This window comes from Bufo bufo, chromosome 2, assembly GCF_905171765.1.
Source record: "Bufo bufo chromosome 2, aBufBuf1.1, whole genome shotgun sequence".
Lineage (NCBI taxonomy): Eukaryota > Metazoa > Chordata > Amphibia > Anura > Bufonidae > Bufo > Bufo bufo.
Genome location: NC_053390.1, coordinates 737,959,671 through 737,981,470, shown reverse-complemented (window position 1 = coordinate 737,981,470; position 21,800 = coordinate 737,959,671). Strand labels below are relative to the sequence as shown.

The following is a 21,800-nucleotide window of genomic DNA, read 5'->3' as shown; positions in this document are numbered from 1 at the left end:
ACATAAGTTTTGGGGGCCCCATTCTGGAGATAGGTATTCTTTGTTCTCCCAGGAGATAAGATGCCACCAGAGGTGTCTGGCAGTGGCTTTCTCTTCTCTCCCCATTGACAACACATACATGGTTGGCTGATGGTAGCATGTATGTGTATGAGGAAGTTGGGTGAGATTGAAGGTAAAGTCTCTATTTTTTTCTTCTCATCACACTGTAAAGAAAATACTGACCCAAAGAGTTAAATTACAAAGTCAGCTCCACTACAGTGCATGGACAGATATGTACGTACTTCATAATTTTTTCCAAGAAAGATGCAGTTACCTCTTTATGGTCCACATTGGGTTAAAGGGCATCTGTCAGCAGATTTGTACCTATGACACTGGCTGACCTGTTACATGTGCACTTGGCAGCTGAAGACATCTGTGTTGGTCCCATGTTCACATGTGCCCGCATTACAATAAGATGATGTTTTAATATATGCAAATGAGCCTCTAGGAGCAACAGGGGCGTTACCATTACACCTAGAGGCTCTGCTCTCTCTGCAACTGCCTCTCCACTTTGACAGGGCCAGGCGCGATAATGTTTTCACTGTCAGTCAAAGTGGCAAGGACGCGGCAGTTGCAGTGAGAGCAGAGCCTCTAGGTGTAATGGTAACGCCCCTGTTGCTCCTACACGTTCATTGGCATATATTAAAACATCCTTTTTCTCAGCAATGCGGACACATATGAACATGGGACCAACACAGATGCCTTCAGCTGCCAGGGGCACATGTAACAGGTCAGCCAGTGTCATAGGGACAAATCTGCTGACAGAGGACCTTTAAGTGCGTACATACATAACACATCTAAACGAAACAGCTTCTTATAATGCAGATGTACTGATGAATTGGGTCAGGGAAGCTGGAACAAAAACATGGAACATTTATCAGTTTCTGCAGGATTAAAGCAAAGTATTGTAGTATAGTGATTTCACAGCTACATTATATACAGGGTAGCAGGGTTCTCTTTATATACTGTACTGTAGGTGCATAGCTCGCTCCTAGACGAGCTTTCACTTTTAAGATCTCTTATGGATCTCTGTATTCGGCTTGCAAGCAATCAAGTCTGGTGTGAACGTGGATCATTGTCTTTGAATAGCGGGATACCCTTCTATACCGTCCAGAGAAATGCTGCACATTTCAGCGCCTGGCTGGTGTGTGCCAGCATTGGGCATGTGATCTCTATAAGTCCATCTACTGGGGCACCTGAGCCGCACATTGGTGGCTGCCAGCCGCTCTCTGGTGCTCGTATAGTACTCCAACCAATCAATGGAGGGCGGCTGTGCTTACACCGTACACCCACATTCACTTTGGGAGCCCCATTCTAGAGATAGGTGCAGGTCCCACCTATGTGACTTTGATGGCATGTTATAGTGATATGCCACCAAAGTGCGAGATGGGCCAAACCCTCATAAGAATCCAGTGTGAAGTAAATGGACAAGTCCAAGGTCAGGTTTTTCACCACCTTTTGATGCATTTGTTTTGGAAATAAAATCTTCTGTGCTTGTACTGTCCCCAGTTTTCCTCCATCACGTGCCATATTACAGAGTTATACTCCTTGGTTTTCTCATGTGAAAGCCTTGGTTATACAGGATACACATCCACGCAGCCTGCAGTTAGCTGTGATTGACAGATTGACTTTCCATCTGCTAAGGCTACTTTCACACTAGCGTTTTTCTTTTCCGCCACTGAGTTCCATCACAGGGGTATGCCCTGATCAGGTATATCCCCATGCATTCTGAATGGAGAGCAATCCGTTCTGGATGCATCAGGATGTCTTCAGTTCAGTCATTTTGAATGATCTGACATGCTGCAGTTTTATCTCCGGCGAAAAAAAACTGAAGACTTGCCGGAATGCCGTAGGAATGTATTAGTGCCGGATCAGGCATTCAAAATACCGGAATGCCGGATCCATCCTTCCAGTCTGCGCATGCGCAGACCGGTAAAAATGTGAAAAAAGATACAAGACGGATCGTTTCTTGCAATGCATTTGTTAGACGGATCCGCATCCGGATGCGTATCACAAATGCTTTCAGTCACATCCAGATCGGCGGATCCGGCAGGCAGTTCCGATCACAGAACTGCCCGCCGGATCACACTGCCGCAAGTGTGAAAGAAGCCTAATTTCATTTATCAAAAGCCCTCATTTCTCTCATAGTTGGGTACTTTTACCAGTGATGTTGACAGGGGCGGGGGGCCAAAAATTTGGCGTTCGCCCCCTCATGGGGTCATTGAGACACAGGTGTTGGTATTGTTTCTATCTACTCGGGTGTTCAGGTTAGCCGGTAACAGGACAGCGTTTTGATGAGGGTCCATTCACACGTCCGTTGTTTCTTTCCTGATCTGTTCCGTTTTTTGCGGAACAGATCTGGACCAGATCTGTACCCATTCATTTTCAATGGGTCCTGAAAAAAAAAACAGACATTGTGTCTGATTTTTTTTCAGGACCCATTGAAAATGAATAGGTACAGATCTGGTCCAGATCTGTTCCGCAAAAAACTGAACAGATCAGGAAAGAAACAACGGACGTGTGAATGGACCCTTAGCCATGCTGGTTGCTGACCAGTTGCTGGGCACTGCTCTATTTTTAACCCGTTCTGTGGATTGGACAATGGACATTTTCGGCGGGAATCTGGGGTATTTATGGAGGTCACCACTCGCCCTAGGGAGCGCTGTCAGCGTCTGAAGATCCAAGCAGGAAGAACGTGCCCCGCCCGCTCTCCCTGTATTTTAGTCGCAGTCTTGTTAAATGGGGGGGGGGGGGGGGCTTAGTTGCTCAGCCTTACTGGGTGCCTTAATCTTAATGGACTTAAATTAACATCTGGGGGAATTTTAATGAGTTAATGATTGGATTTATTAATATTTATGGTTACCCCCCCTTTAATAAAGAACGCAGCCATTTTAATCCATATCTGTAATATCTTTATTTGTTAATTATTTAGACGTTAAGTTGTCGAATATGGCCCCATGTGCAGATATATGGCAGAGATTCGCCCCAGTAATGATGAAAGACTTGGCCTAGACTAGATGATGAAAAACTTGGCCAAAGTCAGAATTTGTGCTAAAACGATAAAAGATGCTATGCCCACCCACTGAATCCGCTCCGGTCTGGTGTTTACATGACTACAGCAGTGATGTAGCAGCATACCCCATCTGCCTGCTGCAGCCAATCAGTAGCCTCAGCGAGCTCGTGCCGTACAGCACTGTATACAGGAGATCCGCTGGTGGGTATGGGACCTTTTATTATTTTAACACAAACCCTGGCTTTGGGCGTGATTTGCATCATCTCATATAACCCCTTTAATGTTAAAAATTTCCTTTTCAAACGTTTCAAGTCACAGGGCAAGTAGTTGGTAAGGTGTCAATTCCTGTCGTGGCTTGCTATTGGCTGCTCCCCCCTGACGCCGGATGTTTTCATCTGCGCAGCGGCGGCCATCCCGGCATCAGAAGCGATGCAGGAGCTGGGTGGCGAGGTAAGTAGAATCTGTGTGAGGGGCCTCAGCATTTGGGGGGGCATTATAGGTCTTGGAAAACCCCTTTAATAAATGACCCCCACTCTATTTGGATTGAAAAAAAAAAGTCTTTGAGGGAGATTTATCAAAACTAGTGTAAAACAAAACTGGCGTAGCTGCCATAGCAACCAATCAGTCTGCCTTTCATTTTCCAAAGGTGCTCTGAAAAATGAAAGGTGGAATCTGATTGGTTGCTATGGGTAACTGTCAGTTCTACTTTACACCAGTTTTGATAACCTCCCCCTTCGTGTATAGCCAGATATTACTAGTTGCTGTCACTGACTATTTGGTATTCCATCCTGTATCGGGGACACCGGGGTATTTTTATTAGATTACTAGTTCTTTCTTTAAACCTTTGTGTTGAATGCACACGGATCTGAATCCCACCATATCAGACTTATCTCCTGAGTCTGAGAAGGTTGTTCTAGAATGAAATCATGTTTTTGGGTGGAAAATAGTTGTGTTTTGGTGACATCATGGTCAGGGCGTGCCTGGGAAAGTTACAAGTGTGCTTTGGTCATCTAATATTAGACCCACCTCGCATTGCAGTTCCTGTAGACTGAAGTGAGACAATGGCTGGAGCGCTCCCTGGGGAGGTTATGTTGTGGTGCCGGTCAGGAGGACATGCTAGATCCCAGCTGTGAACAAGGCCAAACATTGTACTGTACCAGTGGCAGCGCTGTTCTGTAGATCCCTGCAACCAGAGATGTCTAATGACTATAAGTGAGGTTGTCGTGGAATACATGGAAGAATTGTCAGTACCTGTATATTAGATTATTCCTAATTAAAGGGTTTCTGTCACCTGAAAAATGGGTATTAAGCTGGCTGACATTAGCGATGTGCTAATGTCAGCTGAACATAACTATATTAGAGCCAACTCACTGCCTGAAGCCTTTATAGAGAAAAACTAACTTTTAATAATATGCTAATTAGCCTCTAGGGGAAGGGGGGAGGGGCGATGCACCTGCTCCTAGAGGCTTAGTTTGCCCACCTCTGGCGACTCCCTTCTTCTCTTGATAGGGCCAGGGCAGCGCTGCTCTCCTCCCGCCAGCCGTGTCTGCAGTGTAACTCTTGCGCCGTTCAGTGAGGGTAGGACGCTCGGCGGCTGCTGGCTTCCTCACTGCGCCTGAACGGCGCGAGATTTACACTGCAGACACGCCCGGCGGGAGGAGAGCAGCGCTGCCCTGGCCCTATCAAGAGAAGAAGGGCGTGAAAAGAGGTAGGCAAGCGGACCCTCTAGGAGCAGGTGCAAGGCCCCCCCCCCCCCCCCCCCCCCGCTTCTAGAGGCTAATCAGCATATTATAAAAGTTCGGCTTTAGGCAGTGAGTTGGCTCTAATACAGTTATGTTCAGCTGACATTAGCACATTGCTAATGTCAGCCAGCTTAAGGTGACAGAAACCCTTTAAATATTATTCAGTACAAGGAGTCGTCAATCATTCTAACATGCCCTTTAAGGGTATGAATACTTTTGCAATTACATTTTAATGCATGCAGAATGAAAACTTTGCAAATCCTTTTGATCACTCTCTTTTTCTGGTGCTCCTGTGAAAAGCAATGCGTCTCCACGGTGACAAGAAAGTATAGGAAAACCAATCAGACTGATCTTTTCATTTTCCAAATCTGATTGGTTGCTATGGACAACTAAGAAAGTTTTCCTTTGCACTGGTTTTGATAAGTCTCTCCCTCTTTCATCTGTTCCATGCTTCTAACTGCCTAATGTCAGTAGGTTAGGCCTCATGCACACAACCCCATATGTTTCATTGTTTCATTTGCTGTCTGCAAATCATGGATCCCCAAAATACAGATGGTCTGCGTACCATCCCCCCCCCTTTATTTTTTTTTATATTGTGATCCCATTATCTTCAGTAGGGTCCGTGGTCTGCATTTTGGGGACATATCTTTTTGCAGAATGGACCCGGAGATGCGGAATGTGGATGATCCGTGTACTTTCCGCATCTGTATGCCCATTCCGCAAAACAATAGAGCATGTCCTATACTTGGAGCACAGACTCATTGAAGTGAATGGGTCCGCAAGAAATGTGGACGCAACATGGACAGGATCCGTATTTTGCAGATCCTCAATCTACACAAAATACATAGGGGCACATTTAATAATACCAGCTTTTTACGCCGGTCTTAGTTTCCCCCTTTGCGCTGCCGCTAGATACGCCCAATTTATGATGAGGCGCACGCCTCATTATAAATTAGATGTGTCTGTGCATCTTGAGTAAAAACTACGCCAGTCCCTCCAGGCGTAAATGTCAGTAAATTTGCTGTGGCTGGCAGCACAACCCCTGCCTCACTCCTGTCAGGCCCCACTGGCGTAAAAAGCACAAAACCAGCCACAATTTTGGCGCGCGGCCAGACAGAAAAGGTGATTTGCGATACTCTTTACATCTAAGTGTCAAGTCCATTAGTAAATGTGCCCCATAGTCATTCAGCCTTATTGGGAAGTAGAGAAAAGAGGGAAGAGAGTATGAAATCAGGATTCATGTGCATAGGGTTGGTTTGTAACCGTAGAAACCCACTGTGGACACTAAATAGGATCTTTTTGGAAAATTTTCATTTTCACTTTTTTAATGCATTGGTAAAACATTAGAATGGCTTGTAAAGATGTGCGTATAAGTACACTAAAGCTCTTATTTATGATGTCCTATATAAAGTGACCACAAGCTGCTTATACATGATCTACAGATGTAGCAGACCTCGGGTCCTCATGTACAGTTGCTGTACAGCTGCCTAACTTAAATCCACTTTGGCTGCTCCTCCAGCGCCGGTATCCGGCCAGTGGGGAAATCGGAGAGGCTCTTCTGATGGCTGTCAGGACTTTCCCCATTCATACAATATTCAGCTGCAGTAGAGGGGAATTTAATTTCCCAATTGCCGCACGGATTGCTCCCGCAGGAAGTAAATGAAGTAGTAGAAGTGTATTAGGGAATTACTTGGGGCCATTTGTTTTATTTTAAAGTGCAAGTAGCAAAGCATTTGTGATGTATAAGCAATATATAAACTACTCGGACTAGCCTTGTGTAGAACGAAGGCCGGCCGTCTCTTGGGACGTATAGCTTCGGATATATCCATAGCAGTGTGTGAGCACTGCATGCTCTGTTATTTCAGCCATATCATCGCCTCCCTGATAATTCCCTTTAAGGCAGGGATGCCCAACCTGCGGCCCTCCAGCTATTGCAAAACTACAACTCCCAAAATGCCCTGATAGCTGTAGGCTGTCCGAGCATGCTGGGAGTTGTAGCTTTGCAACAGCTGGAGGGCTGCAGGTTGGGCATCCCTGCTTTAGGGAGAATTGTAAGATGGATTTTTTTTTATGAATGGTTTTTATGAACTTGTTGGTTCTATTCGTCTAGGAATTGACCCGTACTATAGCCTGTACAAGCCAAACAGGCAACCCCTGTGGTATATGTAAATTGCTGGTTGCTGCAGTGACCAGCAACCCTTGCGTCATGTCATTTGGTCACAAGAGGGGGCAGGTCACCACAGATGCCAGCGATTGGCTGCAGTGGTGCTAAAACAGATGTTGACAGCGGGGGACCCAAGCGAGGCAGCAGAGGCTGAGGAGCAAGTAAGTGTGCCAACCGCTTTAGTCTGTGTGCATGGAAACTGTGTTATAATTCCCACAGCTCCATATTACAGAGGCAGTCTGGGTACTGCGTGATGCAGATATTCTCAAGATGCAAATCAAGAATAACTCTGTAATACTGCACCTCATGAAGCATGCTACTATTGTAATATATAATACAAAGAGCTCATCTCGAGATTGAAACGCGTTGTACAATTACAATAGAATAACAGGCTTGACTTTAGTATTTTGGATTCATGTCTCTGGCTCAAGCCATACAATTCGATCTTTCACCCACTATTGTATTATATGGCATAGATGGCAGTAAATGCTAGGCTCTGTAAAACTCTGTAAAGTCAAAAGAAACTGCAGTAGTCGGGCAGAAGTGAGTTTTGTAACAGGCCATAATACAGACCTGTCAACAGTCTCGATTTTGGCAGCACACTCCCATAAACTGGACCACAAACCCTTCCTAAAAGTGGGCATTTGGGGGCATTCATATGTGTTTAGTGGGCATTCCCCTGCATAAATGGCATCTTATATATCCAATTTTTAGGTTTTCTTTAATGCATATGTTACACTACGCATTTACTGTACTGCTGCGCATGTGTTACATTATGTTATTACATCACGTGTAGATTGCACAGTGTGAAGGATAGCTGATGACTGTGAGAGGCAGTCATCCATACTTGTTTTCAGCTGCAGAACTCGCGGGCTCGTACAGTATGGGTGGCACTGCGCTGTGTGGGGGCGGTAGCTCTTTCATGTGGTGAAAGGTATTGGGTTTGTTATGTCGCTACCTCTCATGACTTAACTGGCTGCAGGTATGTTTTCTCTACCACTATATAGGCCGGGTGTGGAGGTGGAAGTCTCGGGACAGTTCTACCGATTCTTTTGTTTAAGGTGATCTTTATTAAATTGTATAAAACATTGTGAACGTCTTTTAAAATTCCCTTCATGGGAGCTAAATCGGGAAGTCTGAGCGCGGGCATCTCAGGCTGCCAAAAAGTCATCTCCTTTCCAGACTTTTATTCTCTTACTTCTTTTCCCTTCCCTTCATGCTTAGGGAGTCTGATGTCCTAGTTGCCCCCTTACCAAGTCCCCAATCAGAAAAACTGTACGTAAAAAGACAAAAAATAGTTTGTTACCCCCAACCGGAAGAAGCCAAGGAGATCCTAGTGTTAAACAGTTACTTCTTTGTTACACGTTAATCCGGGCACCTACTGTCCTGGCCAAATTAACAACTCTCCAGAGCAGTCCTCCCAGTAATAACAATACATGTGCATTAGCACCCGTATTACTTTAAAGGGAATCTGTCCCCAGAAACCTCTCTATCCAGCGCTGTGCTGGTTCACCTGCATAAAACACTGTTTGATCCATTCTCAAGTTATAATACTTTTTCTTAAAGGGATTGCCCGGGTTCAGGGCTGAACCCAGATATAATCTATTCTTTATTCTTTTACTACATATGAGTGGAGCATCAGAGGATTTCCTTGCTCCGATGCTCCCCCTTGTCGCGCTGCATTGCGCAGCGCAAGGTCTGTTTGTTGACTGCTGGTGACGTCCCAGCCTTGACGTCACTATGCCAGGCAGTGAGCCCGCTTTGCATAGTATTCGCCACTTTGCTCTTGTTGCACCCAAGCTCCACTCCTTTTTGTGGCCGGCCCATCACTCACTGCTTTGCCACTGCCTGGTTCTGTCAATCAAATATTTTTGACCCCTACCTGGTTTTGGCTCACCTTCGTTGATGGAAATCACTGACTAAAGACTGACGTGTGAAGTTCCTGGTGACTTCCAGGAACGGTGCATTACATGAAGGAAGCTCTGAATGCTTTGGAACTAGTTGTGTAGATCGTCTGTCTTCTCCGTCAGATTTTACGAGCTTGTACTACAACCTAGTAATGGCTTGTGTGTCTGTATGCTGAACCTTGGTAGCTTGTAAGATTGCTTCTGGTTCCTAACATTTAAAGGGATATTCCAGTTTCAAGATATTTATGACTTGTCCTCTGGATAGGTGATCCACATCAGATTGGTGGGCACCCCCGTCAATCCATTGTTTGAAAGGGCCACAGTACTTATGTGAGTGCTGCTTCCATGCTGCATGTGATTGAGTAAAAACGTCAGTAAACCTGGCCCTGTCAGTTAAAGTGCAGAGAGAGCAGAGCCTCTAGGTGTAATGGTAACGCCCCTGTTGCTTTCTCAGCAATGTGGGCACATATGAACATGGGACCAACACAGATGCCTTCAGCTGCCAACTGCACATGTAACAGGTCAGCCAGTGTCATAGGTAAAAAAAGGTGGACCGATGCCCTTTAACTTCAGGTTTGAAATTTTTGGTTTTAAAGGGAGTTTTCCTGGAATACATACACAAGAAGAGCAGAGCACTAGGTACGTTCGCTTGATTTTACGCCTGAGAGTTCATCTTGGAGATCGCTGGTATATTTATGGCTAAGGGGGATTTGTGGGGCCAACAAGTAGAGTTTATTTCAGTGCACAGTTCTACCTATTTTTGCAAATCTGTCAAGCTAGTCTGTGCGATCTCTTTTTGGGAGCCGACACTATCTTAGGCCTCATGGACACGAGTGTGTGTCCTGTAACCCTGCTGCGGACCGCAAATGGCAGTCCGCAGTGCAAGGGCACTGTCCGTGTGCATGCGGATGCAGGACCGTAGACTTAAATGGGTCCGCGATCTGCAAAAGACGGTCCGCACTGCAAAAAAAATAGGACTTGTTCTATTTTTTTTTTTTTTGCGGTGCGGAGGCACCGACTGAAATTCCATGGAAGCGCTTTGTAGTGCTTCCGATCCGTGCCTCCTTTCTGCACCGTATCTTGCGGATTGCAAACCCATTTAAGTCAATGAGTCCCCATCCTTGATACGCAGTGCACACGGCCGGTGCCCATATTTTGCGGACGCGCTGTTTGTGGTCCACAATACGGGCACCACAGCCATACGGCCTTGTGCATAAGCCCTTATATTTCGTTACATGGAGCGTTTCTATAGCTGAAGAACTATAGCCTAGATCTCTATGAGAATATTTGTCAGCTGCGGACCTGCTCGTAGCAAGATTCAAAGATTCACAAGTCACTTCTTCAAGCGTATAATGCACAGGGATTTGATAGTATTGACTATTATGGTCTGTATATCAGATAGCAACAGTATTAAATCCCATAGCACTGGCATATATGAATGTGTAGTCAAAAAGCTCTAAAACCTGACTGTGCCCCCATTTCCCATACTTCCCAGCCCTCGCCAATGTTTTTTTTGCATAGTGCTCCTCATCTTTACAACGCTTATGACTCTGTGTTTCTTACGGTCGGCTGATGATAAACAAAAGTGACCTTCTTTGCGGTTAATGTGGCAGCGTTCCCATACTGTAGGGTCAGGCGATCAGCCATGGTGTCCCACAACCCCGGAGGGTTTTTACACTCTGTTGTGGGTCTCTCGTCTTGGTTTATATGGATGTTCTTTAGAAAATAAGCTTGATGAACATTCCTGGGCTCACAAGGCGTTTTAATGAATCCTCTCCTCGCACGCAGCTAGGAAACGAGCACAAGCACCGTGCACTGAATAAACTGGTCCCAGATTATTATATCTACAGAAGACTTGGACGGAAGATGAGGATGCTTTGGCCCACCATGGCGTTTCCGTTATTTTACTGTATCTGTTTTTCCTCTGTGTGACTGGAGATTAGCTCCCGCTCGTGAAGACATTCATGTCTGGGACCATTTGTTAATTCTAATGGTTGTTATATGAAAGCTACACCGTTTCACGCTGTCACAGCTGATGGTACTTTTAAATCCATTTCCAAGAGGAATATTCCTGCAGGATTTCATGCCTTTTTATGATTTTCATGTTATGCAGCAGTATTCAGTCAGCATACCTTGCCAAGAACATCAGACATTTTAGACTGGGACAAGGCATAGATTTAGGAGGTTCTCCCCAGTTCAGCTCCCATACAGTGTTCTTCTAGAGACCCCATGCTGTGCCCCTCAAGGCTGTGGTGGTGACAACATGGTAAGGCTGTCCAGTGGGGGCATGGAGGGCATAAGTGTTCATGCGCTAGGCATTGACAGCCCTGTACTATGGTGCTGTATGGTATAGACTCCTGTGTCCCCAGGGTGCACAATATTGTAGACTAGAATGTCAGTGTAATGGAGCCTATGGGCGGCATATTACGGATCCATACAACAGAGGTCAGAGGACAGTATAGTAATCCGGAGACATTCCAAGCAAATCGGCAAATATTAAAGGAGTTGTTTCATTAAAACTGCCTTTGTCCACATGACCTCTTAAAGGTCACTTTTGTGCTTTTTTTTTTTTTTTTTTTTCGAACCCCCTAACATGGCTAGACCCGTGGTGCTGAGCATACTTACCTGACCCCCCCAACCACCACCACTACCACCACCTCTGGATTTAGGTTACATCTCTCCCCCCTCGTGCGGCAGGTGTTCCTACATCAACATCATGTTTGCGGGTCACGTGACCACCGTAGCCAATCATTGGCTGCAGCGATGACATGTGACCCATGTGTCACGTGACACATCACCGCCGTTTTGAGCCATTGGCTCTGGCGGTTACGTGACCCTTATCAAACAGGATGTTGATGTGGATACACCTGGGACCAGCAGTGCCCGAAGGGGAGCCGAAACCCAGAGGCAATGATCGGGTAAGTCGGCTCACCTTTCGTGGGTCCAGACATGCTAGGAGGTCTAAAACAAAGCACAACAAAGATGGACAACTCCTTTAAGACATACGAACATTTTAGAGGGGGAACGCTTATTTGGGACCACTCTTTGTGAGCCAGAATAGCTTCTGGTCTGGCGACTAAAGTCATTCTTGTATGGATGAGCTTTCATTTGAATAGCATCCCTGTAATACTACATTTCCACTGTAGTGACGGCTCCACGCAAAATCTAGGGCTTCCCTGTCAAAATTGTTTGTATCGCCATAGCACTTGCATTTTGAAGAGAGCCTTAGAGACATCCCCTTTAAGGAGATGTAAGCACAGCTGAGATCTAAGCCAAGAAGGTGCTGGTACTGCAGATATAGTGTAGGACAGAGGAGAATAAGTGAGATGCCAACCTTTTAGGACCGTTTAGCTCAACAGGTGGAAAGGTCACGCCAATAAGTCCTTTTCCCTTAGATCAGAAACGTAGACCATGATGCCTGGAGACTCCCCTGCTGCTCTCCAGCTAAAGTCTAAATGTATGGCAGCTATTTCACAGACCTAGCTCTTTTCAGGGGGTCAAAGGTTAGGGAGAAGCCAAGTCACTTGACCCTGTTGCTCAGCAGAATCCATTGAATGCAGCTCTGCCAACAGCTGAATTGGAGACCTGTAACCAACTATGTACTGTACTCCGCTAGATTTTACAGTTTACAACCTCCAGATGCCCGTGTCACGTTATAATTAGTGTTTGGAGATGTGTGTGACCCATATTAGACTCGCCCGACATTAATCTTTGTGCCGTATGTGCCCCTTGTACAGTGCCTTCAGATTGCTATACCCGGATAGCAGGTTGTAAGAGATTGCACAACAGTCCTCAAAGTAGCTTGTAGGTTTTTCAGTTTCATTTCAAATAGTTATTTGTGAACCCACCATCCACCTGCCATTGGTGGCCCTATAAGGCAAAATGTAAAGCTGGTTCTCAATGAGAAATTTCTAAAGGGTTCCCCCACCTGCCATGGACCATTTATAATACTTGTGTCTATTTTTGTGATAGAAGGCCCTTTTGGATTTACCCCCCCCCCCCCCCCCCCCACCCAAGCCTCAGATCTCCAATGTGACTTCTTGACTCTCGCAACATGATTGTACATGTGTCATGACGCTCCATACTGTATAAGTATAGCGTCACTCTTTTCTTAGGCTTTAGACTTTCACATCTGCGCGATGGATTACGGCAGGCTGTTCCGGCAGAGAATTCTCCAGATCCAGCACTGCCGGATGCAACCGGAATGCCCGCCAGCCCCATTAACTATAATGGGGTCCAGTGGAGATCCAGCCGCAATTTGGTAAATATGCCAAGAATCGGCCAGACACAAACCACTGCAGTTGTGTCTGGCCAATTCCCACCATTCTCTGCTGGAACCGGTGGCCGGATTGTAGTGTTGCAGATGTGAAAGTAGCCTTATCTGGTAGTGTACCATGTTGGGCCCAATTACAGTACCACTCTTTTATATGTATTGTAAGGAATGCAATAAAGAGGGACTGGAAAGCCTTTTTGGGATGTCATGTACATAACCATCTCCATTAAAAAGCACGATGGGGGAGATCAAGGAAAATGTACATTTACAGTGGAAAACGTTAAACTGCACAGTTTTCACATAAGATGGTCTTTCGGTTAAAGGTACTTTTCACACTAGCGTTATTCTTTTCCGGTATTGAGTTCCGTCCTAGGGGGTCAATACTGGAACAAAAAAACACTTCAGTTTTATCTTAATGCATTCTGAATGGAGAGCAATCCGTTCAGGATGTCTTCAGTTCAGTCCCTCTTACGGTATTTGGCTGGAGAAAATACTGCAGCATGCTGCGGTATTTTCTCCAGCCAAAATTCAGGAACATTTGCCGGAACGCCGGATCCGGGATTCATTTCCATTGAAATGTATTAATGCCGGATCCAGTACCTAGTATTCCCGGCAAAACGGATCCGGTTTCCCGGTCTGCGCATGCGCAGACCTTTAAAAGTGCAAAATAAATACATACCAGATGACACCGGAGGGACGGATCTGAAATTTTAATGCAATTGTCAGACGGATCCACATCCGGATCCGTCTACAAATGATATCCGTTTGCATACGGATTTCCGTATCCGGCAGGCAGTTCCGGCAACGCAAGTGTGAAACTACCTTTAATATTAAAGGGACCTTTATGAGACTAGACTACTTTTTCCAGAGAAATCGCCACTCTACTCATCAGGCTGTTTATACTACTGTAGCCCATCTCCATTAAACTTTTGTATAGATTTTCCTGGGGTTCAAGATGGAAAAGCGGGCACCCACCCACTTTTTGACAAGATCTAGCTGCCATCTCTTGCCTACATATTCTTTCCTCCTACCTTTCTATAACATGGGGAATTTGCCATCTAAGTGACTAATGTCCATGTATGATGCATGGTATAACTTACCCATTAGGGTTAATGCACACGGGAAGTACTACGAGCTGAAAATCCACAGCATAACACAGTACCAGCTTAGTAGATGAGACCTTCAAAGTGTCATGAACACAGTGCCCATGTGGCAATTGACCCGGGGATCTTGAATTCCACAGCATATCAATTGTTTATTCGGATTTTCAATGCAGATTTCCTAATTTTCTATGCAAAGGATGAGATTTGGGTCAAATCCACATTGAAACCCCCAACAAGAGATGCAGAAATGCAGCTGCACGAAAATCCTCCTAAACTGCACCGCTGTGTGCGTGTACCCTTATAATTACAGAATAGAGAGGGAGCAGCGTCATGTGGAGTTTGGCATGTATCTTTGGGTATGTGAAGAAGCTTGGATCTACCACAGACTTTGTTTACTATAATATTGGGAGTTATGAGCCAGGGGACCGTCTGTGCTCTGGATTTCCTCACGGCACTTCAAACAGTTCTGCTTTGTGTCACGGAGAACATTTCTATTGTGAATGGCCTTCCAGTATAAAACAGGACCTACGTTTATCTAACTCTGACATCAAAGAGTCCCTATGGAGCAGATAATGGCTTTAAGAAAATAAAAGTGGCCAGCGGGTTTCTTGGTGGGACCAGCTGGACTATCGTAGGCCCCATGAACATGACAAATACGTGGAGCGAATGGCTCCTCCATCAGCTCCTACATTGGAATTGTACTTCCTTTGTCTCAGACACTAGACTTTTCTGAAGTCTGATCAGACTGACTGGTTAGGGTGCATTTGTAACGCCCCAGAGTGGCATTACCACCTTTGCACCTCGCTACTGTTTTTATTGGTTAACCTCATGTCATCATGTGTATTTATTCCAGGTCCAAACACTGTGCATTTCCTACTTTGCAACTGTTATGTTCAGGTGTAATTTACCTGGTTCACCAGCAGGTGGCAGCAAATATGCCAGCGCTACATTTACATAGAGTGGAATCTTCTTTTTCATTCTAACCCTCCCTCTGTGGTGTGGTGGGCTTGTCCCACTTGCTGCAGGAAGGGTGGAGTTCTAGTTAGAGTTAGTTCCAGCTTACCCCCTGCTAAGCGAGGTTGTGCAGGGCCACGTCCCTGATGGACATGCCCAAGCCAGCTAGAGTACCTTCAGCTCTGCTGGATGTGGAGCCCACAGCCTGAAGCCTCATAAGCCAGGAAGTAGAGTTAAGAAACAGACTACCAAGAGAGATGTTGCAGCATCCAGGGGAAGCTAAGCTATACAGCTACCCTGTTAGTACACCAGAGCCAGAGAGTAACTGATGTAGCAGAGATGAGTTTGCCTGACAGAGTTTTAATGCTAAAGCCTGCTGGAACCAAGACAAAGTCTGTAACCCGTTTGGAGAAACATTTATGCCAAGTAAAGCTGTTATTGAACTTCATCACAAGGTCTTGACTTAATTTATTCTTCATCCCCAAGTTAACTACCCCCCTTATTTGCTACTTCGGAAGACAACGCCTGGGGTCCAGTGTGTCCAGGTAGGAGCACAGTGACACATACAAAACAGTAAAGGCCACCTATACCACTCGGCCATTCCTACACCTGGGTACCACCACCAACACCATTTCTTAAAGTGACTCTGTCCGTTGTTGCTTCACTGCAACTGGCGTCACGAATATTTCTTAAAGGGACCCTTTGCCACTGTACGGACGTCGCGACCGTATGTATTTTACGGTCTGCAAAACACAAATACGGATGACAGCTGTGTAGTTTTGCAGACCCATTGTAGCAATACCTATTCTTGTCTGCAAAAAGCATAAGAATAGGACATGCTCTATCTTTTTTGCAGGGCCATGGACACTATAGAAAATACAATGGTGTGTGTATATCCATTTGTGCGACATAGGGAAAACAAGTAAATCTTGATCAACAGACGGAGTAACTACTGCACATAGCTGAGTACACTGGAGTTTTACCTGTATAAATGTAAAATTGATGGCACAGTTGTATAACTTCGATTGTTAACCCCTAAGTATGGAGAGAGTGGGGGGGGGGGGGGGGGGGGGAATAAGAGGGTGGAGTGGGCTACTCCGAAATGAAATATTTTAATATCTAGTTTGTCTTGTCAGTTAGGGGGAAATGTCATTGGTGTAGTTGTTCAAGAAGGGAATTGTCTGGCGGTATGCTATCCAGTCTGCCCAGATCTTTTGGAAGGTAGTGTGGGTTCTCGATTCCCAGGCGGAGAGTTCCTCCATATGATATATGTGGTTAATTTTTACGTAGCCATTGTGTTTGCGTAGGTGAAGTCCGCTGATTCCAGTGTTGTGGTATCAGGGATTTCGCTGCTGAGGTCAGGAGTTGGAAGAGTTTTCTTTTTGAGGGTGGTATATCTTGCAGCTCCGAGGCTGGTGTGGGATCTCTCTGAGGGATGTTTTATTTGTTGGAGGATCCCGTATAGTTGCGATAGCAGGTGTCTGAACCGCCATCAGCTTTTCGAACTGTGTGTGGTCTCTTTGTGCATTGGGGATTGTGAGGTAAGGAGGGATCTGATGTGGGCTCTCTGTATGGAGTTTAATGTGGTGGATGCCAGAGTGTTCGTAAAAATATGGAACGCTTCACGAATTTGCGTGTCATCCTTGCGCAGGGGCCATGCTAATCTTCTCTGTATCGTTCCAATTTTAGTATATGTGCTGCTGAAGCGAGCACGGGCGTATTCCTATCTCAAAGTGATGGGCATCTTCAGTTGGCAAAAGTCAGACCTGGCAGCAGAAAGAAAGAAAAAGTTGGACCCGATGATGATTCTGTCAGTCCTGGTGCTTGTGCTGCGCCTCCTCGCTTCCTTACACAGCCGTCTGGTGATTTACTGACTGAGAAATGTGGACGCCATGTGTTTTTCAGCTGTAAAACCTGGAACTTTGCTTTGTGTTTGTGTATTTAAGGTTTGTCATTTTTATATGTCAGCCGGGTCCTCTCGATATAAGCTTTTACTGGAATCTTCACAATCAAAGCAGGAAACGTATGTCTTGTAACATAGGATATTTATCAGCAAAATCCCTTTTAAGAATACATTTCTTTTCACGTAAGCGGTTTCTTTTTTTCTTGCTCCATTGATTTACACTGACGGCTGCTACAGAAGTGACGGCTTAGACAGAGGACCTGTCACATCTCCTGACGTCTGTTTTAGTAAATCTGTCCTCTTCATTAAAGTCTGCAGCTCCTTTTATTAGAATTCCTCATGTGTTTCCTCTATTATTCCCCCTAGACAATGACAGCTGGATGCTACCAGTTGGGGATGTGTCCCTACACAGTCTGATACTGTCCAATCAGTGCTGCCAGTAGGAACACACCCTTTGTAGAGGGAGTAACAGAGGCGCAATGCACAATTATGAGAAAAGCTGCTCCAGAATTGTTATTTCCTGAAGAATACAAGTATTTAATAAAATTTATAAAGATCCATAGGATAAAATATGGAAATCAGAGACCGGAGGTTGGGGAAGGTCAAGTCCTTATGAATATCAGGACTCATTGGCACGTGCTCTGTATTGAACACAGCACTGGAGCTGTTCAGTACCAGGTTTTAGTAAAACGGCTGGGGCAATTAAAGAAAGTGAATTTAAATTTAGAAGAATAGGTGCACTACTTTAGCCGATATATCCTTATATGAAGGACATACCGGAGCCCGTGCACCACGTCAAGGTATCTCAGGTGGCACGTGACCTAACGCTAACCTACCTGTGCCATATGGGCAGTACCAGTGGGCGAATTACAGAAGCGTAAGGTCCGACTCACAGCAAACAGCTCCCAGTTGCCTTCAGTGTGCAGGATTTGCTCCCCCGGTTATAAATGCACAACTGCATATGGGGTTGAGCATTTCCTGCTTTTTGAGACCACGTTATATTATGCAATTAAAGAAAGTGACCAAGTGTTTTGCTAAGGAGATGTAAGATGAGAGAAAATATACAAATCCAGACCAAAAAATGGGTGACACAGCCACATATATACCATACCGTAGTTAAGCCATGAATGACCTGAGGGTATGGAAAATAAGCTAGCAGAATCGGACTGGTCCTGTACCCCTTCTGTAAAGCTGGCTAAGACTGCTGTATGATATATAACGGCATACATACAGCTGGCGATACTAGAACATGTGAGTGAAGGTAGGTTTGTAGGTGGACGGGTTCTCTGTGTTCTTGGATGTGTAGGTATAGAGCCTGTGACCTGATCACTTTGTATTTCTAGTCTACTTTTGTGAATGTGTTTTTGTTCCTTTTGGTAGGAATGTTGCTAGGTGTCACCTCCTGATCATATCCTTGTGGACCTGGGTGTTTGTGATGCTTTGAGTGTTTCCATCGGTGTGGCTATTCTGCAGGGTGGACCGGAACATCTACAATGCCCAATAGACTATTTTTTCCATTCCCCTTTTTAATTGCTTGGCCAGAAGATGAACAGCAGAAGAAATCATTTACCAGTAGATCCCACATGGTCTGATTCTCCTCTTACTATAGCAAGTGAACCAGAAACTTGTGCTCAAACCGGATACCTTATGGGTGTACACAGTGTATCAATATAAGTGGTTGGAAGCCTGCTACAAGGCTAAATATGGAGGAGGACAGATAAAGCTGAATGGTACCGTGGGGGCACAACCTCTCTCTTCTCCTGCTGTGGAAAATTCAGTAGAGGCTAGGCTTTAAAGCAGGACTGTAACATGTATTTTCCGCCTTAAATATCTAAGACCCGAAGTTTAAGACACGTCATACTACATAATCGAAGTCAGAATTCAGTGTGAAATCTCATTAAAGAGAATGTGCCATCATAAAATGACCTATTGTTTATATCATATTTTTTTTTGAATTTATGGTCATTTTTTGTTGTTGTGTCCACTCCTGTCCTGTCATGACCAATGTAGCTGTTCTCCAAATACAGGAAGTCTTAACATGTTTTAGACACAGTGGCCAGTGGGAAAACTGTAGTATTTTACCATATTATTTGCTTTACAAGTCTCCGCACACGACATACTATCAGTTTTTCATAGCCATGTTTCAACCATTTGTGCATCGATTTTTCTGTCTGTCTTTAATGGCCGTTTTGCATGCGTTTTACATGCCCGTTCAAAATGGCCATGAAAAATTGATGAATTTCACTCTTCTTTTTATCTAATTTTTTATAAAAATACCAACCCCTGCAGTGCCCTCAGTACACATAATGTTCCCTATAATGGGTCCCCATCTTTTGACAGCCACTGTTTTTGCACTTGTTGGTCTGTGTTTTGGCTCTGTACAGCCCCCTAGAAAGTGGGCGCCCTGCTTGCTCCATCACGTTACCTATAGGACTGAGTGGTTCCCTTCTGTTCTGTGCGGCTAAAGTAATTGCTTTAATGGGTCGATATGAGAGACCTGCAATTTCTAAAATGGGTTTTCCATGTTTTTGATATTGATGACCTAGTCAGTTAGAGAAGGTGCGACAGCCCACTTCCCACTTATCAGCTGTTGCCTCCTGCGCAGGAACTAGCACTTGAATGGCGCAGGAAGCGCAGCTCTATTCAAAGTGTAGAGGCCCTGCTGGGTTACTATGGCTTATCTCCCATTGAAGTGAATGTGACGTATCTGCCATTGAAGTGACTGGGAGTGTAGATGCCCTTAAACAGAATAGCCAGTACTCTTTGAATGGACTGACGCTTCCTGTGCAGAAGGTCGGCGGAAACAGCTGATCGGTGGAAGTGCGGAGTGTCTGGCCCCCACTGATGGGATATTGTTAATCTATCCTGAGGGTAGGTCATCAATATTGGGAGCCTGGAAAACCTCTTTAATAATTTTGGTAAGGTCACACTGTAGATGGTCTAACAAATGATTCGTAACTTCATCCCCTTGTCGTGAAGTTGGAGATTTGATATTTCCGGATGTAAGAATCGATTTTTTTTCTTTTTTTCTTTTTCTTCACCAATTCCTCTTTTATTAAAGTTGGCAGCTTTACCCGCTATAGATCCGATATCATGCAGTGCTGAGGTTTTGCTGGAGCGAGAAAGTAGCAGGTAAAATGAGGGTCTGGCTTCAGCCCTGGGAAAATAGACGCTTTAAATGCTCGCTGCTGAATGGGAAGGGAACCTGAGACCGATCCTGGATCCTCCGAGAACAAGGCGGCTTTGTGTAGATTTTTTCAGATAACAGACACAATAAAAAATGGTTACATTTCCGAAGGTGGTTTCACATTTGTAACCTCAAAATCTGTGTGTGGGACTTTATCTATGGCTGCACGGAGGGATATTCTCCAGGGCTGGTTGTAAGTGTCCGGCGATTGAAATGTATGTACACAAATCAGAAGGCGTGGGGTCTACAGGTGTGACGAGGGAACGTTTCGTTATTAAATTTTTATACTTTTCTCTTTAGTGTATTATATATGTTTAGTTGTTTTTGCAGCAGCCAGCTACGTCACCGCTGCATCCGGAAGACCATTTCTAGTGATAAAAAGTTTCTCATATACTGTTCTCCTTAGGCTACGTTCTCATCTTCGACAGCAGATCCGACATCTCTCCACCATAACAGCCTGCTGGATCTGGCATTGCCGGATTCTTTAGTTCACCACCGGACCCCATTGACTGCAATTTAGGCTCACGTGTCATCTCTAGAAACAAATTTTATATACCCAGACACGTCCTTAGTTGAAAACTGTAGTGGGGAAAAAGGGAAAAATGTCATTTTGTTTTGGGTAAAATATAATCATACACAGAATTTTGTATTCCTCAGTCAACTCCATTTCTGTAATAAAATTGGGTTGCAGATTAAAATGTGCAGGCAGGAAATTCATGGCAAAAATTGAAACAAAACTGAATACGCCCTATACAAGTCCGTATCCTGCCCATTATGGTGTGGAGGTGTTCTGAACTGGAAATGGTGAAATCTGTGGCCCATAACATGCAGATTTTGCTGGCGATTTGCCATGCATAGAAGGTGAAATGCGCAAAAGAAACTCTACTTGTGGCCTTACCCTTAGAGCTCATGCACGCGATCGTATGTTTTTTGTGGTCCACAAAACACGGATCCCCGAAAAATACGGATGACGTCCTTGTGCATTCCGTATTTTGCAGAGCGGAACAGCTGGCCCCTAATAGAACAGTCCTATCCTTGTTTGTTATGCGGACAATAATAGGACTTGTTTTATTTTCTTGCGGAACAGACATATGGAAATGGAATGCACATGGAGTAACTTGAATTTTTTTTGCGGACCTGTTGAAATTAAGGGTACATGCACACGTTCAGGATTCATGTGCGGAGCATCCGCACTGAAATCCGAAGGTGTTCGCAGGCAAATCTGTGCGGTCAATCCGCATCAATTGGTGCAGATTTGCGTGTGGATTTGGTGCGGTTTCGGTGCGGATTTTTCACATGCGGATTTTACTAAGTGAATGAAGAAAATCCGGTCAGGAAAAAAAAAATAAATTGACATGTCGCGGATTTTAAAATCCGCACCGCAGGTCAAAATCCGCGCGGAAAAAATCTGCATCGTGTGCATTGAGAATTTCAAATTCTCATAGAATACAATGGACATGACCTACGGTGCGGATTTTCCGCACGCAAATCCGCGCACAATCCTGATCGTGTGCA

The 21,800-nt window shown here is 44.9% G+C and overlaps 1 protein-coding gene and 1 non-coding gene across 5 annotated transcripts in view; one reads left to right on the top strand and one right to left on the bottom strand.

Moving 5' to 3' along the window:
• Positions 1–21,800, top strand: part of LIMCH1 (LIM and calponin homology domains 1) — a 264,731-nt gene that overhangs the window by 12,778 nt on the left and 230,153 nt on the right. The gene's annotated exons all lie outside the window — the stretch shown is intronic.
• Positions 16,802–16,908, bottom strand: LOC120993001. The gene has a single exon (XR_005777134.1). It is a non-coding gene; the product is annotated as a U6 spliceosomal RNA (small nuclear RNA).